Consider the following 19,540-nt stretch of genomic DNA (forward strand, 5'->3'; position numbering starts at 1 on the left):
GAAACGGTGGTGGGTCTTGTAATTTTTTTCCAAGTAATCATTTTTCAAAGAAAACATCCATTGAAAATTGTTTCATACCTAAACAATATAATGTTACGTCCCCATTCCACACTGCCACGGCTCCAACAGCGGTAGTACAGTACAGGAAGGACGTTGCCCAGTGAGTGGTTCTTCCTATGGTCAGCCTTTCGCTGTACAGCACACAAGATCAGCTGAGGGGAAAATAAACACTGGCTTCTTAAAGTTCACTGTCTTTTATTTTCCAAATAATTCCACTTAATGCTTTCCAACTTCACTATTCTCAAAAGCACTGGAGCACAAAGTTTACTAACTGCAGTTACACTTAATGCTTGAAAACACTTCACTATTTTCACAAGTACCGATGATGTACAAACTTCAATAAACACTTCACCGTTTTCATAATTACCGAAAATATACAAACTTCCCTGACACTGCACTGACACTGCACTAGACTCAAACTGAACTGAAAACCGACTGAACTTGAAACAGTCTCTTCCCCAACCTTATATAAGCTTGCATTACCCTAGAAACTTCTACTTCTCCACAGTTCTGGTGTATTCCAGGGAGAGTACAGTTACCAACCAAAACATGCCAGTTTTCTTACTGTACATAACACTATAAATTATTTAGCATACAAACTTAAAATTAATTGCATAATTTATCAGTCACATAACTAAAACATTACTGAGAAAAAGAGCACAAAAATTAATGCATAACGTACGAAATTACCACGGTCACAGACAGCAGGCAAACTGGCAACTCTGACTCGTACCGAAACCTACGGTAAACGTCCAGAAACATCGAGATGCTTCTCGACTACCTAACTGGCAAATCTCACTTCTTAACAATAACAACCTAACCTAGGACCTAATCTGAAGTAATTTCCAACACATGTTTACTTAGAAGAAAAAGATATACTCATCAAACCTTACCTATCGAAGTAAGTCATAATATCCAACATGAGTAGGGGAATAAACTCTAATGATTCTGGTCTTGCATACACCTCGTTTTATAAAAATAAAACGCAGTAGTACCTAATATTTTTTTACAAGGTTTATCGTGTGTTTTCTTTGAATCTGATTTATTTCTGTGGGAAGTACTAGTAGTACCGGTAGCCTGATTTATAATGAATGTTTATAGAGAAGAAAATGCTCAGTGGGTCATAAATTAACTATGGAGCATATAGTTTTGGTCCAATTTTTTCGGGTGTAATTCCAGCTTAATACCCTGGTATAATCTCAGTAGTATTTATGCCCAAGGCATAGTCTCATAGCAACATAAAAAAGGTCCACCTCTTCGTCGATATGGCACCTGAGTATTTTGAGATACTCCACACAGAGATAGTGATGAGCGCCGCTACTAGCCAAATTCATGCTAGAATGTTGTTGGCTAGTAATATTATCAACATGTGTCTTAATTATATCTTTAATTTAAGTATATTTGAAGAAATTACATTTTGTTGCTCCCTTTTCCAGGAGAGACTCAGAAATCACTGAGCTTCCAGTTCAGAGTCAGCCAGAACCTGATCTCCTGTATAATACCAGAAGTTTGTCAGGCATTATACAGAGCTCTGCAGCCGACATATGAAACTCCCAACGATCCAGCAGGAGTGGAGGAGGATAGCTGCTGACTTCATCTCACTGTGTAACTTTCCACAGTGTTTGGGTGCACTTGATGGAAAGCAAGTGTTGTTGGAGAAGCCTAGCCACAGTGGGTCACACTGTTATGATTATAAAGGTCATTATAGTATAGTTCTCTTGGCATTGGTTAATGCTGATTATAAATTTTTGTACGCTGATATTGGCACAAATGGCAGGGCTAGTGATGGAGGGGTCTGGAATAAGTGCACCATAAAGGAAGCACTTGAAACTGGTAATATTAGCACTCCACTTCTAGCTACCTTTCCCCACACTGACGTAAGTGTACTTTATGTCATTGTTGGGGATTATACTTTTCCCCTTAAGGCCTGTTTAATAAGACCCTATCCCGGCAGTGACCTATCACCGAGAAAATAATTTATAATTACAGGTGTCAAGTGCCAGATGGGTATCTGCAAATGCTTTTGGAGTATTGGCCAGCAGATTTCAAATATTTAGGCAGCCATTGAGAACGAGACCATATAGGGTCAATAAAACTGTGCCGGCTGCAACCACGCTGCACAATAGCCTCTGTACAGAGTCTCGGCTGGCATACTCACCTCGTGAACTCGTACACAGAGACGACATTCCAAGCAGGAGGCCCATTAATGGACAGTGGCATCAAAATCCAACTAATGGCCTTGGTGATTTATGGGAGGTTGCAAGACATCCAACAAGAGAGGCCATGGAGATCAGGGACTTGTTCTGTGGGTATTTCAATAATGAAGGTCGTGTTCCATGGCAGAATGACATGGCTTTGATGCATTAGCATCACACACACACACACACACACACACTTCCCCAGCTTCACATCTGATCACCCCATGCAACAGCTTTGTTCTCTCTTCACTCTAACTTGCTGTCCTTTGCACTTATTTGCATATCCTTTTCATGAGAGCCAACTTTAAAGACCTTTATTGCTCAGCATTATATCAACAGGCTCCCAGTAAATATGTACAATCAAGTAGTGGAACCTGTGTATTTTTAGAATGAAATAATGTGCATTTTATAGTATGAAAGAATGCTATCTCTTCAGTACTTTACAATAAACAATACAATATCTTTCTTCTGATTTGGTCCTTATCCTGTATTTTTTATGAGAAAACTGATCATATGAGAAAGCAACAACAGATTTTGGCAGGCATTTTAAGGCACAGAAAAGATTTTAAAGTTCTAGATGGAAGGTGCACAATATGTTTAACCCTTTGTTAGTCCTGTGGGGTATTCAAACGTGGTTAGTCCAGTGGGGTGATACAACACCCCAATACAAAAATACATGTAGTGTTACTAACATGTAAAATATAATCATATTGCCGCTTCAGCACTAATGAAAAGATTGAATGCCTTGTAGGTGGTGTTTATTACTTTATAATAGGAAAATACAATAAATTATAAGTAAAAAAACACCGTACCGAATGGATTCAAATCTCATTTGTTAGGTAAACACGCACAGGAAAATACATTTTGTGATTTTTAAAATAAGTATAATGATAAACAATATGCAAAAATAAGATAAAAAACCAATCTGTATCACATTATGATCTAAATGGTTAGTTTGATGGGGTGACTGGATACCCAACGGGGAGGGGGGAAGTGCCCCACTCTCTCATTACAGCAGAAGCAGGACTAAACCAATCCACATACTCCCTCCTCTCACTGAATCAGGAGAGTACTGGAATGGAGAGAAATATTAGAATTACCAGCTAGGAAATGTGAGCTTTTAAAAAAATTAGGGGTGCCCAAACACCCCACCTGACTAACAAAGGGTTAATAATGGTGATTGTTGATGGTAAAGTTTTGATGGCACAAAGCAGTAACAACTTCCAGAACCAGACTATGATAAAACCATTCCTACCAGAAAACTAATGAGGCAATCAGGGTATCAAAATAACTGTGGGCATGCATACAAAGGGTTTAAACCAAATAACAAATAGCAGTCTAGTCTTTTTTGTTAAAATCTTCATCAATCATGGTGAGGTATTTCCTCACAATAGCTGTATGAACCCAAGATATATATATATATATATATATATATATATATATATATATATATATATATATATATATATATATATATATATATATATCCCTCCAATATCCAATGTAATAGAGCCAAAGGTATGTCCGGATAGTGATCCTGTCTGGATATTGGGCCCCAGCCTCCTGGACTTGTACTTATGGACCCTAACTCAGAAAAACACCTATACAACTCCCTCTGGACATGCATAGCACCTATTTAAGACCCAAATCACACCAATAAATGCAAAAGAACCAGAAAATGAGGTTTTTGAGGTAGGTTTATACAATATTAAACATTCTGGGTACTTACAAGTCCCTGGCTCCTGGACTGGTAGTTATGGACCCTAACCTAGCCTAACTCAGAAAAACACCTCCCAACTGCACATGCATAGCACCTAAGACACTATTCACGCCAATAAGGGACAAAAAAAAGAGTGAAATGAGGTGTTAGAGGTATGAAAAATACCGTACAGTACAATATGAAACATTCTGGATACTTACAGCAAGTCCCTGGCCATCTTGATGAATAACCCGCCTCCTCTCAGACTCTGACAGTAAGAAGGAGTTCCTGAAGCACTTGCAGTACACTGTTCATGAAGTCTTGCACAGAACTTAGTCATTTGCACTCAGAATTCCATTCTCTTAACACTGTGGACTCTTGTCTTACTTGTGCTCTATTGTACCTTAATGAAATAAGTGTTGCACTCTGCACTTTAAGTCTTTCCACTCATAAAACCATTTTCTAAACAAACACACTCTAGTTAATTTACGTTACATTGACAGTCCATTAAATCTTTGTCTTTTCACTCAGAACTCAAATTCCTTAACACTATGCACTTTTTTTCTTTTTTTTTCGCTGCACAATACTGTAAATTCCCGTGTGGTCTAGTGAAGAAGTTCTTCGTGTCTAATCACTGTCAGAGTCTGAGAGTAACACATGCAGGTGACCTAGGGGAGTGTCGCTGGGTCGTGGTGATGGCGTACCCACTGCAGACGACTCTGAAGAGAGGCGCAAACTCACGTCGAGTGGTGACTCCACCGTGCCTGATGTGCTGGGCTGTGGCTCGGAGCATGAGGGCCTGTCTTGGGGAGGCAATGGAGTGGAGCCAGGGCTGGGCACAGCGGGGGTCACGGGCCTGAAAAAGCTGTCAATGGTTGACTGATGCAAGGAACGACAATTTTGACGATTAATGATGCACTGCCTGAAAGCGCGCACTTTCTTCACAAGTCCCAAGGGCCCCATCTCCATGTCGCAGTCCGGGTGCTACAGGTAGTCCAGAACGAACCCTAGGTGTTCCCGGAGTGTGCTCAGCTTGGGGATGGCTGGAGTAGTGTCACGCTCAGAGGAGTCCGCATCATCGTTGCCGTCCTCATCTGAATCTTCAAGCTGGGTACTGACACCTGCAACTGAAGATGCGATCTCGATATCAGACATGGTCTGATACCCAGGATCGCCCTCGTCGTCATCCAACCACTCACGCACTTTGTCCACATCAACATCGCCCCCATGCACACAAGTCATCCACGTCAAAACCTAGGAAATTGTGCTCCACATCCGTTCCGAGAAGCAGACGAGACCAACTACTTTCTAGAGTCTTGACAGGGACTTCCTTCCATGCACTGACCCAGTTGTAGATGGCAGACTTGATGCTGTAGAGGCGAATCTTTTCCAAAGTCCGCTGGCCTCGCGTGTCCCGTCCCTCCCTGCGCTTGTCCTCGTCCTCGAGAACAACCATCACCTTGTCCATGAACTTCCGGCAGTACAGCCTCTTTGTTGCCACAATGACTCCTTAGTCCATTGGCTGGATGAGAGCAGTAGTATTAGGTGGCAGAAACATGCACCTAATGCACCCATTCTCAGCCACCAACTCCTTGTCGCATGGGTGGGCAGGTGCGTTGTCGAGGAGAAGGAGGGCCTTTACCTGGTCGCGTGGGAGTCCCAGTTTCTCCCTCTGGTAATGGATGACCTCCTTGACGAAATAGCAGTGGAACCAGTCTTTGAAGATCTGGGCTGTGAACCATGCCTTCAAGGAACGGTACCAGACAACAGGAAGGACATCCATCACCTCACGAAGACACCGAGGCTGCTTTGCAAGGCCAACAATAACGGGCTTGAGCCTGTGCATGCCGTTAGCATTGGCACAACACAAAGCTGATATCCATTGCCTGCAGAGCTTGCAGCCAGGTACACGCTTCTCCATCTCCTCGGCTAGAGTGTTCGTAGGTAAAGAGCGATAGAATAAGCCAGTTTCGTCAGCGTTGTAGACTTGACCGAGAGTTAGGCCCTCCCTGTCGATCAAGCGCTTCACCTGTGCAGAAACTCGTCTACTCCATCCTTGTTGGTGTCCAAAGCTTCGCCATGAGACTTACGGTTGGCAAGGCCATGTCGTAACTTGAATGCGAAGAGCCAACCTTTGGATGCCTTGAAGTCTAGGGCGTTGTGAAGCCTTGCGAACTTTTCATCAGCAGCCTTCAGCTCCGTGCCACACACCATCACACCAGCAGCACGTTGCTGTCGATAACAAATCAACGTGGAGCGGTCGACTTCTGCATACTTAGGAGTATACATCACCTTCCTCTCCACGTTGCATTTGCTTTTCGAAGAGAAGTCAGCCATGTACTGCATGAGTTTGTCACCGGATCTCTTGATATCAAACAAAGTGGATTGGGCCAGGTTAAATTCACAGAGGATACGTGAGGTAGACCATCCCGCATCCACCTTGTCCAATATCTCTCTCTTCTTTTCCAGAGTCAAAACCACTCTCTTCCTCTTCTCATGTGGCGGGGCCATCATCACAAACATGAAGGAGAGGCACGAGAGCAGCAGGAGAGCCTGCAGTAGGTAAGACACCACCACAAAAGTATCAGTGTGGAGCTGTTACTTCAGCTCCAGTCAGCACCCCTGAGACGGCCAGTAGCCACTCAACCCTCCTGAAGGAGACGGCCTGTAGCCGCTCTAAGGGAAAACAGGAGACGGCCGGTAGCCGCCATGAAGGTGCCCTTCCCAAGATGGCCTGTAGCTGCTCAACCCTCCTGAAGGAGACGATCTGTAGCCGCTCCCTCCTTCATCAGGAGACGGCCTGTAGCCGTTCCCGCCTTCGTCAGGAGACAGCCTGTAGCCACTCTGAAGGTGCCCCTGAGTCGGCTTGTAGCTGCTCCCTTCCCCAAGCCACGGCCAGTAGCCAGGCCTTAGCGACAGCCTGTAGCTGCACCGCTAGAAGGCCACGGCCAGTAGCCAGGCCCTATGACAGAAGACGGCCTGTAGCCACTCCTCCATCAGGTGCTGACTCCTGTTCACCAACCTACAACTCAGAGGGAGTCCTCAGCCTGGAGGAGTACTGGAGAGGCCCCGTGACTTCCCCACGCCTCTTCTCCCTGCAGCTGGATCTTGAGAGTACTCACCGGATGGCCCCCAACGTAGGAAGCCCCTTCCTGACGGCGCCACCGAGCACCAGGGACCGCAGCCCTCAGGACCCCCAGACCACCCCCAAGACCCCGGGGCGGGACCTCCCTACACCCAGATGCCGGAAATCTTCATCCTCTGTCAGGCATCTGAGCGAGAAGTTCAGGCAGTTATTCGGCCCCAGCCCTGAGGGCCGAACTCCAGCCCCAAACCCCGAAAGTGTGGGGCCCTTCACAACCCACAGCCCCAGACGAGAGAGGACGCCCCTATGCATGATCCCCTGGCCCCTGAACACAGAGGCCCCCGGCGGAACCCAACCCTGTCAGTAGTGAGGTTGGGTCACCTCCACCGCCCTTGTACCTGACCGCCATGATGCCCAGACCTGAATGGAGTGACATTGAAAGCACAGTGTCCGTAACTTAGTGACGTGAAAGCAGATCAGTGAATTAACCATATAAAGGAAGACAGTGAGAGAAGCACCAGTGACAATATAAAAGTGGTGGAGTGAATAAAAGTAACAGTGAAATCGTGAACACGGCCAGGCAGTGAAATACGGGTCTATTACCGTGAATACGCTACCATCTGATAACGCCACATCATACTAAAATCATACACAGACCCCAGTGTTAAAGTAATAATTGCCAACAGTGAAATAGTACCACCCACTCCACAAATATATAAAACTTGGACTTTCTGCAATAATAGTATGGTATATAAACCTCTGCCCTAAGTGCTATTCACCTTGCCCGACCTTGACCTGAGTAGTATCCTGCGCAGTACTAATAACCCATATCTAGGCATAAGAATTATAATTGTCCAGTGTATCTGCATTCGTGACATCTACCCGCTCCATTGTAGAATTTAGTAATACACGTTTAAGGTTGTTGCCTTGAGTTCTTGTGTCCTGCCTATCTCCTATTTGTCTAAGCTCTGGTCTAGAAAGAGAGCCCAGCTACACACTAGGCATTAGAGTGACAGGAAGCCAACCCTAAAACACCTAGCATAACGCTGGTGGACAGCGGGTTCTTGACCTGGGCATATGAGAGAGTTAATCAGGAAATACTGGAAAAATGGCAACCAAACTACATGTGCAATTACCTAACTTTGACCCCAAACAGTACGATGTGCACACATACCTGGCAATTAGTAAACCTTTGCTAGATATCGGTTTCGAGGATGACAAGCAGAAAATTACAGTCACACTCCTGCTACTGGGCAAAGTGGCAGCTAATATAGCACCCAAGATCGCCCTGGGGCTCACCTGGCAGAATTTCACGAAACTCGAGATTCAAACCATCACCCCATCACTAGGTAAAGTGGTGGCATTATCTCAACTGGATAGTTTAACCCGCCCCGTCCCAGAGACGTGAAGTCACGTCCTCACATGATACGCACTCATATCCCAGAGACGTAAATTAAAGCGGCAACATTGCAAGGTACCTAATTTGCACAATTTTCAATTTTTGCGAGTGATTTCGCGAGTGATTTTTGGCACGTGTACACGGGACACCTTCCTCTATTCCTCTACAAGATGCCAAGCAGGGACAATGTCTTACACCGCATAACCTCTCCCCTCCCCTTGCACGCCATTGTCTTGGCAATTCACCTGTTACCAGTGACCTGGCCAATAAAGACATTCAGGGCCAGAGTGATTCCCCAATCGATGACAATGTGGAGGACAAAGTTTACATAGCATTAGAGGAAGAAACAGTCAGAAATGATCAGGTAATGTGGGAAAAAAAAGTCATGAATGGTGATGAGTTAGTGAGTAAAACAATGCTTATAATGCCTATATTACTGTTTGAAAACCAATATACTCTTGTACTACATATAAATTCGTACCAAGTAAATAAATAAATACTGTTTATGAGTAGATAAAATAGTTACCCTCCCATAGAACTCGTTTTCTTTGGTGCCAGCCTGTTAGAAAACACAGTCAGTTAAGGAGGTACTCGTACCTGTATCGAGTATTTTAAACCTCAAGTGAGCGATTTCTCTGTGAATTTTCGATGTTTCTCACCAAAAGCGAATGTTTGAGCCTAAAAAAAAAAGGTCCAAAAATATTGGGACTGGGGGGTACCACTGCCCAGAAAACGTCGGGACGGGGCGAGTTAACTTTCAATGGCAACTTGGACAATATTTTAATCCAGGCTAGATGCCTGGTCACTGCTGGATCCCCCAGCACCTTTTCAAGAAACTGTATCGCCAGGGCAACCACCTGCTTACCCCATCCGGGCATATCCTCCTAACCCCCGATGCCGCTCTCGAAGTCCTCCGACACCTGCACACCCATGGCATTCACCTGGGCATGAAAAAACTCCTGCAAGTCTTTAACGACACCTACTGGGCACCCAATCCTTCTGCCCTCACCAGGGAAATTATCCAATCCCGCCAAGCATGCACCCTCAGTAAAGACATCACCCTTACCGTCAGTCCATCGGGCCAGATTACCGCCCACAAACCTTGGCAGCTATTGCCGATCAACATAGTGGGACCCTTACCCCCGATATCAGGCTATAGGTACGTGATCACGTTTGTTGACACATACTCCAAATTCGTAGTAGCCTGCCCAGTGAAGGAACATCACGCTGTTGCAGTGGCTGACACCCTTATTCAGCAAGTATTCCTGTACTTTGGTATCCCACAAGCGATCCACTCAGATCTCACACCCGAGTTCACCAGTAAGATCTGGGAGGAGATGGCCCACATATTCGACTATAACATCACCCACTCGTCCCCTTACTGGCCCCAAGGAAATGCCATAGGTAAGCGAAGCCATCGTATGCTGATGAATCAACTCCGCACCCGGATAGAAGCCACCAAAGACGACGACTGGCCCTCCTATGTAAAAATCGTGCAATTGGGCATCAACTCCTGCCCCCGAGAAGACGGAATTTCACTGTACAAACAAGTGTTTGGGGAAACACCCCTCCTCCTGCCCCTTCAGCAGCATTTGCAACCCCCCACTTCAAGCCCCACGTCAGACCCATTGCACCATCTCAAACATCGGCTAACCCACCTCCAAAACAACCTGGACCTCCGCTCCGACACCGCATCCAACCCCTTCAAGCCAGGTGACACTGTTATGATAGTGCAGCTCCCCACCCCCCACAGGCTTGCACCACACTTCATAGAGCCATCATTCGCATCCCTAACCCCTATCAGGTGATTGTCGTGTACCACGGACCTCCGCACACCCTCTGAAACCGGCATGTGCGCCCTTTTCGCACTCCTGCCCCCACCGCCCCGGCCCCACACCCCGTCCCACCCCAACACCACTTCCCTCTACCTCCTACAACTGTTACATCTCCCCCTCACCATCTCTCTCTCCCTCCCCCTCCCCTGCCGCCTCCACCTCACCTTCCATCATGCCACATCGCACCTCACCTGACAACCCTCAAACACCACCAACTCCCCACCACCCCCCCACCTCCTCACCACCCACCGCCTCCTCTCCCACGCCCAGCACCACATGTCCCGCCCACCACACCCCTGCCCAAGCCGTCGCACACCCCTGCCACCGCATTTCCCAGGCTGCAGCCTGCACACGCCCCCTCAACCCGGCCTGCCCTGTCCCCTGCCCCCAACTCCACCTGTACTGCCCACGCTCCCATGACTCCACCACCCACTCACCCTACACCCCACTCCCCGTGCCATGCTGCCCACACCCCTACCACCCCACAGTTGCCCTTGCATGCCCTGTGCACCTCACACACACGCTGACACTGCACACACACATCACCACCCACAGCCACCCTTAAAACAACCATCACATGATCCAGCCGCCTCTCCTGCCCACCTGCCCGATACACCTACTCTCCCACCCCACCCGCCTCACTGCAAAATCTCACCCCTGCCCCTGCCGTAAATCATCTCACACTCATGATACACCAGGCACAAATCCCGGCCACCTACACTCCTCAGAGATGCCATGCCACATTACCCCAACATAAAACCCCACACTCACCGTCCATCTCCAGCATTCAACACAGCCCTGCACAGAGGATAACACCTAGCACCATGAGGATTCAACGAGCTGTATGGGCGCCGCCCTTTGGATGAAAACAACGAGTCCGAGGACCTCACCACCTCCTATGACTCCTCCGCTCCTCCACCGACTCATCCACCCTCTTCATCACCTGTGATGAGCAGCTAGATGAGAATTCAGCCACCACAGCCTGGCACGCCCTCCTCCAACACTTACAGCCAGTATACCACACCTACGACACCGAAGTTTACCACCTCCAGTCACAGGGACGTGACTTTTTCCCAGCAGACGGTGGTAAAATGCAGTATAGTGCCACAGGGGGCGACCTAACACCCCCAGAAGGAGCCCACAGAGGAGCAACGACAGCACACCAACTCAGGGCGACAAGGATATAAGTCCGCCTGGGCCAGGTGCCCCTATGACCCGGAGGTCGCCCGCCACCACCATAGCAGGAATACAAGACTACCTTCTGAGTGAGCCTTCCCCAACCAATATCGGGGTGGAGCTGTTACTTCAGCTCCAGTCAGCACCCCTGAGACGGCCAGTAGCCACTCAACCCTCCTGAAGGAGATGGCCTGTAGCCGCTCTAAGGGAAAACAGGAGACGGCCGGTAGCCACTCTGAAGGTGCCCTTCCCAAGACGGCCTGTAGCCGCTCAACCCTCCTGAAGGAGACGGCCTGTAGATGCTCAACCCTCCTGAAGGAGACGGCCTGTAGCCGCTCTATGGGAAATCAGGAGATGGCCTGTAGCTGCTCCCACCATCGTCAGGAGACAGCCTGTATCTGCTCCCGCCTTCGTCAGGAGACAGCCTGTTGCCACTCTGAAGGTGCCCCTGAGTCAGCTTGTAGCTGCTCCCTTCCCCAGGCCACGGCCAGTTGCTGGGCCATAGCGACGGCCTGTAGCCGAGCCCCTACAAGGCCACAGCCAATAGCAGGGCCCTACGGCAGGAGACGGCCTGTAGCCACTCCTCTATCAGGTGCTGATTCCTGTTCACCAACCTATGACTCAGAGGGAGTCCCCAGCCTGGAGGATTACTGGAGAGGCCTCATGACTTCTCCCTGCTGGACCTGGAGAGGACTCACTTGATGGATCCCAATGTAGGCCGGTGCCACAGCCCCTTCCTGATGGCGCCACTGAGCACCGGTAACCGCAGCCCTCGGGACCCCCAGACCGCCCCCAGGACACCCAGGCGGGACCTCGCTACACCCAGACACCAGAGATCTTCGACCTCCGTCAGGCGCCTGAGCGAGAAGTTCAGGCAGTTATTCGGCCCCAGCCCTGAGGGCTGTACTCCCGCCCCAAGCCCCAAAAGTGCGGGGCCCTTCGCCACCTGCAGTCCCGGACGAGTGAGGATGCCCCTGCCCATGATCCCATGGCCCCTGAACACAGAGGCCCCTGGTGGAACCCAACCCTGTCAGTAGTGAGGTTGGGTCACCTCCGCCGCCCTTGTACCTGACCTCCACGACTCCCAGACCCGAAAGAAGTGACAGTGAAAGCAGTGTCCGTGACTTAGTGATGTGAAGCCAGAGCAGTGAATTCAGTGGGAGAAGCACCAGTGACTATATAAAAGTGGTGGAGTGAATAAAAGTAACAGTGAAATCGTGAACACGGCCAGGCAGTGAAATACGGGTCTATTACCGTGAATACGCTACCATCTGATAACGCCACATCATACTAAAATCATACACAGACCCCAGTGTTAAAGTAATAATTGCCAACAGTGAAATAGTACCACCCACTCCACAAATATATAAAACTTGGACTTCCTGCAATAATAGTATGGTATATAAACCTCTGCCCTAAGTGCTATTCACCTTGCCCGACCTTGACCTGAGTAGTATCCTGCGCAGTACTAATAACCCATATCTAGGCATAAGAATTATAATTGTCCAGTGTATCTGCATTCGTGACATCTACCCGTTCCACTGTAGAATTTAGTAATACACGTTTAAGGTTGCTGCCTTGAGTTCTTGTGTCCTGCCTATCTCCTATTTGTCTAAGCTCCAGTCTAGAGAGTCCAGCTACACACTAGGCGTTAGAGGGACGGGAAGCCGACCCTAAAACACCTAGCATTACAATAATAAACGAAAGAAGTGGTGGCTGGCTGCTCGTCGGAAGTTCCCAGTGTTGGAATGCAGTCTTTATTGTTGTGAAAATATTATTTTCTTCACCATATAGGTTCACATATGCCAAAATATCTGGAACTTGATCAAAAAACTGTGCTTAATTTAATTATTAATGGAAAATTGTGATTCAGATCGAAAACGTGCTAAGTTAGCAAGTATTTCTACTTTAGTTCGCCAACATGCCTTGACAGACTTTTATTTTGATCAAATACTGATTTAAAGTGCAAATAAATGCATTTGTATGTTAAATTAATATTTATAGAAAGAAGTCTGCCAATGCAAGTTGTTGAGTTAAAAGAGAAACACTTCTGCTAATTTTAACTCGTTTTCGCTATGAATCCGGATTATTTACAAAGCAAAATTAAACAAAAAAATTTGACCGGGTATCAGATAATTAGGTGAGTATGAACCTATATGGTGATAAAATCTATTACACTTCCCATTTAAAAGTGCTTATTCGGTGTTGATTCGGTAAATAACCGCCGATTCAGTATTTCATCGCACCCTCCTGAAAGTACTTTACAATCAAGTTTAGAGTCACTGAATCTGTTCTCTCAGAAAACTAATAATGAAGAGGTCAAATATTAGATATTCATGAGCATAACACCAATATAAACTCATAAGACTGATACTGTATGCCATACATTAAGCACTTTACACCTCATGAGGTACGAGCACCGCTTGGGAATGGTGTAGCTATAAGCTACATCTAGTCGATTTCTCCACAATTTACTTACCTAACAGGCACAGCTCCGGTCAGATTTTCGTGATACAGTCAGCACTGCCAATGCCAAAGCGTCTGAGGTTCAGAGTTCGAGAATTTCGACTGGCGTGTCTGACACACACACACACAAACACACACACACACACACACACACACAGTATACACCTAAGGCATGGTAACAGACATCGACGGAGCATCTTTTTTTTTTTATATAAATAACAGAACGGAGGAAGGAAAAACAAATGGGTAAAAAAAATAATCCATACACCAGATTACTGGTGTCCTCTGTTCATAAAATATCTGTAACAGTTAGACTTGAACAGTTGTGGGTTGAAATTTGGAGGAAAACAACTCTGGGGAAGCGAGTTCCAGAGAGATGCAGTTCGGGGAATGAAAGAATTCTGATAGGCAGATGTTCTGCAATATGGTTGAGTGACATTCCAGTCATGAGCGCTCCCTATTTTATTACAATCATGACCAATATTTCTATGAAATATGTAATCTATATCCTTATATATATATATATATATTGTTACATAGCCTATGATTTCATCATCCTTTGTGTAATTTTAACGCACAGTATGCTGCATGTTTGATCACGAGCGTGTTCTGCCTCAGTTCCCCCCTTCTACCGTTATAGTAGAGCAAGTCGTCATTTCTGGAGTTCAGACCAGGATTGTCAACTCTTTATCCCCATGGCTTCATTTGCGCGTCCTTCTTACAAGTTGTATCAAGCTCTGCCGGCCCCTATATAATGAGCTCAGTCTCTGCATCATTGCCACTTAGATCTGCTCCTCATTTTGTTCACATCTCTGTCCTCCCCTGTACAGTTATTATTATTGTGAGTGCTCAAGAAATCTCCAAACATCTAGCAGCTGTGTGTAATTTGAGTATAACTGTTGTATTTTTTCTTGTACTGTATAGCATAAGTTTAATTTGTAGGCCTAGTGAAGTTTTTGTAATTCATGTAGGGATCTTTATGTCCATCAGTTTTAATATTATTTTGTATCTGTAATAATTTATCTTGCATTCACTGAGTATTATCTGGTATCTCATTTTATCAGGGCTGACTTAGATAAATTTACTCATGCTAATTTTGTGTTAATAGAGGCTATTGCAGTTAACCATATATTCAACCTGTTTTTGCCATTACATTATCCTTATGAGTCCTGAATGTTTTGTTGTTAGTTTGAGCATTAAACTTTAACTTGTAATTTTACCTAACTCTTTTGTTTTGAACCTGGAACTTTACGGGACAGTAGTGATTATTAGTATTCTCACTTAAAGTGTACATTATCTTTCTCTGTTCCGTAACATAAATTTGGTGACCTCTCATCAGGATATTCAGGATATTATCATAAGGATATTGCTTGATATTTTGTGACTGTTACTTATTAATTATGTCTACTATTACTACACTTGATGAAGCCAAAGATTTTTTGTCAAATGTGCAAACAGTGTGTGATGTAGAAAACAGAACAAAGAATGAACTTAAGCTTGTTGCTCAACAATTGGGAATTGCTGTTCGCTCTCATCATTCTAAAGATCAAATTGTTGACATGATTAATGAAAGTTTGTTTAATGTAACTCCTCCAAATGAGCAAACGCAGATTGAATTAGCTAAGTTACAGCTAGCCCTGCAGGAGGCTCGTGTGAAGGAAGCTGAATTTCAAGCACAGGCTAAGGAGGCTGAATTTCAGGCAAAAGCTAAGGAGGCTGAGGCACAAGTTGAACTTGCTAGGATTCAGGCAGACCATGAGTATCGCATGAAACAAGGTGGAACTGGATCATCTAGCTCTGATGATTTTGATGTGGCTAAAAATGTTAAACTTGTCCCTCCTTTTAAAGAATCTGATTTAACAAAGTATTTTCAGTTGTTTGAGAGGGTAGCTACAGGTTTTAATTGGGCTAAGGAGTATTGGCCAGTACTCCTTCAAACTGTTCTCACCGGTAAGGCTCAAGTAACTTATGCATCTTTGCCTCAGGATCAATCTGATAATTATGATGTAGTTAAGAGCTTGATTCTTAAGGCCTATGAGCTTGTTCCTGAAGCTTATAGAGTAAAATTTAGGACAACTTACAAGCAAGATAAGCAATCCCATGTTGAGTATGCAAAAATCAAAGAAGATTTGTTAGAGCAGTGGTTAAATTCTAAGAATGTGGATTCTGATTTTGACAAATTTAAGCAGATGATTTTGCTGGAGGACTTCAAAAGGTGTATTAGTAAAGATGTAAGCCTATATCTTGATGAGAAAAGAATAGATAATTTGTCTGATGCTGCAGTTTTAGCTGATGAGTATGTTCTCACTCACAAGAGATATTCTAGAGAAAAAGGGAAAGCTAAGAGTAAGTACGTTGCCTCTACTCAGAGTACAGGTAACAGGAAAGAGAATAAGGATGATGTTTCTCAGGAAGTAAATACCAGCTTCACCTCTAGATTTCAGAAAAGTAAATGTACTTATTGTAGTAAGCTTGGTCATACTACGGAGAGATGTTTCAGGAGACAGCGTGATGTGAACAAAAAGGAGTCTTTAAATATTCAGTCAATTGGTCTAGTGTCCACTCTTGAGAGTTCCCAGAATTCTTTAACTGAGTTAACTGAACCTGCTTTGAGGGGTAACTTAAATTCTCATGATGGAGCTCCTCTTTTGAGCAGTAACGTGGGTGACACTCTCAAGAGTTCATGTGCTAATTTCCTGTCTGATGGTTTTGTCAGTCCTCTGGACAGTAATGACAGGAAATCAGTTCAAATATATCGTGATACAGGTGCTTGCCAATCCCTTATGCTGACCAGTGTTCTAGACTCTAATGTTAATTCCTCTGATGAAACTGCAATCTTACAAGGTGTAGGGAATAATTACTTCTCTGTCCCTCTGTGCAGAGTGAATTTAGAGTCTGGTTTTGTTAATGGTTCTGTTATGGTTGGGTTGGTTGAGACACTTCCAATGTCAGGTGTAACTTTCTTACTTGGAAATGATATTGGTGGAAGTCAAGTGTGTCCAGCTCCTCAGTTGTCTAGTGAGCCAGTGGCTGCGGCCCAGGATTGTGATGTCCCTGATGTGTTCCCTGCATGTGCTGTCACTAGGGCTAAGTCTAAAGTTACTGGTGATTTAGAGGATAATGATGATGATGATGTTATCCTAGCTGACACTTTTCTTGCTAATTTGGACCACTCACCAGATGAGGCAGTACCCCGTAGTGTTGATAATTTGTCTCGTCAAGAGTTGGTTGAGTTGCAGGTTGCTGACCCTGAGTTGAAAGGTCTAGTTAACTCTGCTTACAGTGAAGAAGAGTCAGCCGGTGCTTCTACTTGTTATTATGTAAAGTCAGGAGTACTTATGAGGAAGTGGAGACCCCCAACAGCATCAGCCGACTGTGAATGGGAGGTTGTACATCAAGTTGTCATCCCTCGTGTTTGTAGGCAGGATATCATTAGAGTGGCTCATGATTCCAGTTTGGCAGGACACCTTGGAGTGAGGAAGACTGTGGCACGCATTTTGAAACACTTCTACTGGCCAGGTATCTTCAGGGATGTTTCCTGGTATTGTAAGTCTTGTCACACCTGTCAAGTTGTGGGGAAGTGTAATGAGACCGAAAAGGTTGCACCTCTAGTTCCCATTCCTCCTTTTGAGGCGCCTTTCACCCGTGTGTTGGTGGATATTGTGGGCCCTCTTCCTAAGACTTCTTCAGGATTTTCTTATGTGTTGACCATGATTGATATGGCTACTCGTTATCCTGAAGCCATTCCACTTAGAAACATCTCAGCAAAGAACGTGGTTAAGGAAATGCTAGGGTTCTTCACAAAGTTTGGTCTGCCCAAGGAGGTACAGTCAGACCGGGTAAGTAATTTCATGTCAAATGTTTTCAAGCAGTCTCTGAAAGAGTTGGGCATCACCCAGATCACGTCTTCAGCTTACCATCCCCAGACCCAAGGAGCGTTGGAGAGATATCATCAAACACTCAAATCGATGCTCAAGAAATACTGTTTGGAACATCAGAAAGACTGGGATAAAGGTCTTCCATTCGTTGTGTTTGCTGCAAGAGAATCTCCAAATGAATCACTGGGCTTCTCACCTTTTGAACTACTGTTTGGCCATGAAGTAAGAGGACCCCTTAAGTTACTCAAGGAATGCTGGCTGTCGGAGGAAGATGACGTCAACCTGCTCGAGTATGTGATGAAGTTCAAAGAACGGCTGTCCACTGCTTTACAGCTGGCGAGAGAGAATTTAGGAGCTGCTCAGGAGAAGATGAAGACTTGGTATGATAAGAAGTCCAGGTTACGCTACTTTCAGCCAGGAGATCAGGTTTTGATTCTGCTACCAGTTCATGGGCAACCTCTTCAAGCCAAGTTTAGTGGCCCTTATTTCGTGGAGAAGAAACTCAGTGATGTCAACTATGTCATCGCCACACCAGATCGTAGAAAGAACAAGCAACTATGTCACATCAACATGCTAAAGCTGTATCACAGGCGGGACGAAAATAACCCAGTCTCCACTGTAGCTGTTCCACCCGAGTCTGCAAGTGAAGCTCTCCCATGCAGTACGAACCTGAGTGATAGTTTGGGGAAGAATCCTGATATCATGAATGATCTCCAGACTAAGCTTTCTCATCTACCTCCCGAGGAAAGGCAGGAGTTTTCGGCATTACTGCAGGAGTACCCACAAGTGTTCCGTGCTACTCCAGGAAGAACTACTGTGTTGATGCATGATGTCGAGGTTGGAGACGCAAAGCCAATTAAACTGCCTCCTTACCGTGTGAACCCAGTGAAAGTTCCTCTCATCCAGAAGGAGCTTGGCTACCTGTTGGACCACAAGATGATTGAGCCCTGTCAGAGCGAGTGGAGTTCTCCTGTCACTCTAGTCCCTAAGCCAGGTGGGTCACAGAGGCTTTGCATCGACTACAGACGTGTTAATCAGATAACTAAAACAGACACTTACCCTCTCCCTCGTGTGGAAGATTGCATAGACAAGATCGGAAAGGCTAGGTACATAAGTAAGTTTGATTTGTTAAAGGGATACTGGCAAGTACCTATGACTGAACGTGCTAGGGAGATCTCATGTTTTGTAACATTAGGAAAGGCTTTTGCATGTTCTGTAATGCCATATACTGATTGTTTTAGAATAATAAGAAATTTCCTTTGTAAATTTCTTTTTTCTTTGTGGGGAGGTGTTACATAGCCTATGATTTCATCATCCTTTGTGTAATTTTAACGCACAGTATGCTGCATGTTTGATCACGAGCGTGTTCTGCCTCAGTTCCCCCCTTCTACCGTTATAGTAGAGTAAGTCGTCATTTCTGGAGTTCCGACCAGGATTGTCAACTCTTTGTCCCCATGGCTTCATTTGCGCGTCCTTCTTACAAGTTGTATCAAGCTCTGCCGGCCCCTATATAATGAGCTCAGTCTCTGCATCATTGCCACTTAGATCTGCTCCTCATTTTGTTCACATCTCTGTCCTCCCCTGTACAGTTATTATTATTGTGAGTGCTCAAGAAATCTCCAAACATCTAGCAGCTGTGTGTAATTTGAGTATAACTGTTGTATTTTTTTCTTGTACTGTATAGCATAAGTTTAATTTGTAGGCCTAGTGAAGTTTTTGTAATTCATGTAGGGATCTTTATGTC

Source organism: Coenobita brevimanus, chromosome 36 (genome assembly GCF_032717465.1).
Source record: "Coenobita brevimanus isolate Jiangsu-jjx chromosome 36, ASM3271746v2, whole genome shotgun sequence".
NCBI classification, from domain to species: Eukaryota; Metazoa; Arthropoda; class Malacostraca; order Decapoda; family Coenobitidae; genus Coenobita; species Coenobita brevimanus.